The 5000-nt window shown below is 52.7% G+C and overlaps 1 non-coding gene across 1 annotated transcript in view; it reads left to right on the forward strand.

Annotated features, from left to right (window-relative positions):
• The first annotated feature begins 3410 nt into the window (after positions 1-3410).
• The window catches only part of LOC124589631, a 1910-nt gene continuing 320 nt past the window's right edge, over positions 3411-5000 (forward strand). Inside the window, exon 1 of the ribosomal RNA XR_006976142.1 lies at positions 3411-5000. This exon is cut by the window's right edge and continues 320 nt beyond it. This is a non-coding gene — a ribosomal RNA (small subunit ribosomal RNA).

Genomic DNA, 5000 nt, shown 5'->3' on the forward strand with positions numbered 1-5000 from the left:
CCTATGTCGTACCTTAACCTAACCTATGTCGTACCTTAACCTAACCTATGTCGTACCTTAACCTAACCTATGTCGTACCTTAACCTAACCTATGTCGTACCTTAACCTAACCTATGTCGTACCTTAACCTAACCTATGTCGTACCTTAACCTAACCTATGTCGTACCTTAACCTAACCTATGTCGTACCTTAACCTAACCTATGTCGTACCTTAACCTAACCTATGTCGTACCTTAACCTAACCTATGTCGTACCTTAACCTAACCTATGTCGTACCTTAACCTAACCTATGTCGTACCTTAACCTAACCTATGTCGTACCTTAACCTAACCTATGTCGTACCTTAACCTAACCTATGTCGTACCTTAACCTAACCTATGTCGTACCTTAACCTAACCTATGTCGTACCTTAACCTAACCTATGTCGTACCTTAACCTAACCTATGTCGTACCTTAACCTAACCTATGTCGTACCTTAACCTAACCTATGTCGTACCTTAACCTAACCTATGTCGTACCTTAACCTAACCTGTATTGCGCCTTAACCTAACCTGTATTGCGCCTTAACCTAACCTGTATTGCGCCTTAACGTAACCTGTATTGCGCCTTAACGTAACCTGTATTGCGCCTTAACGTAACCTGTATTGCGCCTTAACGTAACCTGTATTGCGCCTTAACGTATCCTGTATTGCGCCTTAACGTAACCTGTATTGCGCCTTAACGTAACCTGTATTGCGCCTTAACGTAACCTGTATTGCGCCTTAACGTAACCTGTATTGCGCCTTAACGTAACCTGTATTGCGCCTTAACGTAACCTGTATTGCGCCTTAACGTAACCTGTATTGCGCCTTAACGTAACCTGTATTGCGCCTTAACGTAACCTGTATTGCGCCTTAACGTAACCTGTATTGCGCCTTAACGTAACCTGTATTGCGCCTTAACGTAACCTGTATTGCGCCTTAACGTAACCTGTATTGCGCCTTAACGTAACCTGTATTGCGCCTTAACGTAACCTGTATTGCGCCTTAACGTAACCTGTATTGCGCCTTAACGTAACCTGTATTGCGCCTTAACGTAACCTGCATTGCGCCTTAACGTAACCTGCATTGCGCCTTAACGTAACCTGTATTGCGCCTTAACGTAACCTGTATTGCGCCTTAACGTAACCTGTATTGCGCCTTAACGTAACCTGTATTGCGCCTTAACGTAACCTGTATTGCGCCTTAACGTAACCTGTATTGCGCCTTAACGTAACCTGTATTGCGCCTTAACGTAACCGATATTGCGCCTTAACGTAACCTATATTGCGCCGTAACGTAACCTATATTGCGCCGTAACGTAACCCACATTGCCCCTTAACGTAACCCACATTGCCCCTTAACGTAACCCACATTGCCCCTTAACGTAACCCAACACACGTTGGGCCTTAACCCAACACACGTTGGGCCTTAACCCAACACACGTTGGGCCTTAACCCAACACACGTTGGGCCTTAACCCAACACACGTTGGGCCTTAACCCAACACACGTTGGGCCTTAACCCAACACACGTTGGGCCTTAACCCAACACACGTTGGGCCTTAACCCAACACACGTTGGGCCTTAACCCAACACACGTTGGGCCTTAACCCAACACACGTTGGGCCTTAACCCAACACACGTTGGGCCTTAACCCAACACACGTTGGGCCTTAACCTGCTCTGTAATTGTCATACGACGCGTTAAATTAGTGTAGTGTTGCCTAACTGCAACCCCCGCAATATAGTTTGCTACTCGCACTGCCCGGTCCCCAGTGTATCGCTTCATGTTAAACACCTTGCAGCTATACACTGTAATGTGGATGGCAGCAGGACGTACATGCTCAATGCCCTTTGCAGTTGTTCATTGGCATTTGCAGTTGTTCATTGGCATTCGCATGTGCGAAGCACTTAGCCTACGCTGTGGTACGGCCTGTGTCAACTGTCCGCTGATGTTGTACGTCCAAATCACACACTGTACTGCACATTGGTCCTCATGTACTGAATGATACATCGTGGTACATGTGACCGTACAACGACTGCGCCAACAACGGCGAACCATGCGGTCCAAATGTTGTGCACTCAGCTACGTGTCGTCTCCCTATAAGAGCTGGATTGCAGTGTGGTATGCCCTGGATGGCGATCAGCATGAGCCGTCTGTTGATGTAGTGGCGCGTGTTGTCAGACGTAGTCGTCTCTTCTCACACACCGTGATAGCATGGTGCACTGCGTTCCACATCTGCGACATGCGACAGAGGCCGGTTGACAGTCGTTCGCGCAATGGACATCGCATACGTACGGGGGCCACCTTCCACGTGTTCGCGAAGCGTGCACATGTTGTTGCGTGTATGTGGGCAGACATAGTGTGTCGTGACACCTGACACAGGCATGCAACAATCGTTGAATTTGCAAATGGCGATGGACGCCTACGTTTGCTGGTGACGTTATGCAAATGAACAACTGGTAAACCGTTGTGGTGCGGTTGTTCTCGCTAGAGGTGAATCAGTGATGGCGACGATCGGTTGAGCTACCAACCGGTTGTTCCAGCGATACCCACCATGCCCACGAACGTGAATGGCATCTGGGTGTGAAGCGATACGCGGCGGTGGCTGGGTGGGACCGTCCCCGGCCGGTGAGGGGGGGCCTCCCGGCGTGCTGGCCGCGCGGTGCGTGGGCGCACGCGCTACAGCCGGCTGGTGGGGGCGGCCAGTGGCAGGCGCGCCGGCCGACGGAGGCGGCAGGCGGCGCAGCTGCGCGCCGGCGCACCCTGCACGCGGCGCCGTGCGGCCAAAGTAGGTCCTCGCGGGCCCGGTGCGAAGCGCGGTGGACATCTGCAGTGTGCTGGTCCGATTGAGGACTGTGTGCGCTGAGGATGCGCCGCCGCCCGGCGCTCGGCGCCGCGACGCCGTCTGCTGCTCGGTCGCCTCTGCGGTTCTCGCAGGTGGTTTGTATCGCAGCTGTGCGGACGTGTTGGCGCGTGCGCTGTGCTGGGAGAGTTCGCTTCGGCACCCAAGTGGGGCTTTTGTCCTTCTGTGGCGCTGGCGTTGGAGCTGCCGGTCACCGTAGGTGGCGCGTGTTGTCTCCCGCCGGCAATGCCACGACAGCACGCTCCCGGGCCTCTGTCGGCAGCGGCAAGCTCAGTTGGGAGCACGGGTGGTCGCACCTAAAGCGTCTACTCGCCAAACTCCGGGCGATTGCGCCTCTCTCGAACCCGACCAAGTACTTAGGACGGCGCTGCGCGCCGCCGGGACCTGAGAGGGTTTCGAGGTGTATTGTGCAGGGGAGCTCAGCCTCCTCCTGTTTGCAGAATAATTGAGCGGACGCTTGCGTGTTCGCGCGGGCCCCCGGGACACACTCCCGGGCGGCCGGCTGCTCAGCTCTAGTTGACGCAGCTCCCTGGTTGATCCTGCCAGTAGTCATATGCTTGTCTCAAAGATTAAGCCATGCATGTCTCAGTACAAGCCGCATTAAGGTGAAACCGCGAATGGCTCATTAAATCAGTTATGGTTCCTTAGATCGTACCCACGTTACTTGGATAACTGTGGTAATTCTAGAGCTAATACATGCAAACAGAGTCCCGACCAGAGATGGAAGGGACGCTTTTATTAGATCAAAACCAATCGGTCGGCTCGTCCGGTCCGTTTGCCTTGGTGACTCTGAATAACTTTGGGCTGATCGCACGGTCCTCGTACCGGCGACGCATCTTTCAAATGTCTGCCTTATCAACTGTCGATGGTAGGTTCTGCGCCTACCATGGTTGTAACGGGTAACGGGGAATCAGGGTTCGATTCCGGAGAGGGAGCCTGAGAAACGGCTACCACATCCAAGGAAGGCAGCAGGCGCGCAAATTACCCACTCCCGGCACGGGGAGGTAGTGACGAAAAATAACGATACGGGACTCATCCGAGGCCCCGTAATCGGAATGAGTACACTTTAAATCCTTTAACGAGTATCTATTGGAGGGCAAGTCTGGTGCCAGCAGCCGCGGTAATTCCAGCTCCAATAGCGTATATTAAAGTTGTTGCGGTTAAAAAGCTCGTAGTTGGATTTGTGTCCCACGCTGTTGGTTCACCGCCCGTCGGTGTTTAACTGGCATGTATCGTGGGACGTCCTGCCGGTGGGGCGAGCCGAAGGCGTGCGACGCGCCTCGTGCGTGCTCGTGCGTCCCGAGGCGGACCCCGTTGCAATCCTACCAGGGTGCTCTTGAGTGAGTGTCTCGGTGGGCCGGCACGTTTACTTTGAACAAATTAGAGTGCTTAAAGCAGGCAAGCCCGCCTGAATACTGTGTGCATGGAATAATGGAATAGGACCTCGGTTCTATTTTGTTGGTTTTCGGAACCCGAGGTAATGATTAATAGGGACAGGCGGGGGCATTCGTATTGCGACGTTAGAGGTGAAATTCTTGGATCGTCGCAAGACGAACAGAAGCGAAAGCATTTGCCAAGTATGTTTTCATTAATCAAGAACGAAAGTTAGAGGTTCGAAGGCGATCAGATACCGCCCTAGTTCTAACCATAAACGATGCCAGCCAGCGATCCGCCGCAGTTCCTCCGATGACTCGGCGGGCAGCCTCCGGGAAACCAAAGCTTTTGGGTTCCGGGGGAAGTATGGTTGCAAAGCTGAAACTTAAAGGAATTGACGGAAGGGCACCACCAGGAGTGGAGCCTGCGGCTTAATTTGACTCAACACGGGAAACCTCACCAGGCCCGGACACCGGAAGGATTGACAGATTGATAGCTCTTTCTTGATTCGGTGGGTGGTGGTGCATGGCCGTTCTTAGTTGGTGGAGCGATTTGTCTGGTTAATTCCGATAACGAACGAGACTCTAGCCTGCTAACTAGTCGCGTGACATCCTTCGTGCTGTCAGCGATTACTTTTCTTCTTAGAGGGACAGGCGGCTTCTAGCCGCACGAGATTGAGCAATAACAGGTCTGTGATGCCCTTAGATGTTCTGGGCCGCACGCGCGCTACACTGAAGGAATC

This window comes from Schistocerca americana, unplaced genomic scaffold (assembly GCF_021461395.2).
Source record: "Schistocerca americana isolate TAMUIC-IGC-003095 unplaced genomic scaffold, iqSchAmer2.1 HiC_scaffold_717, whole genome shotgun sequence".
In the NCBI taxonomy this organism is placed as follows: domain Eukaryota; kingdom Metazoa; phylum Arthropoda; class Insecta; order Orthoptera; family Acrididae; genus Schistocerca; species Schistocerca americana.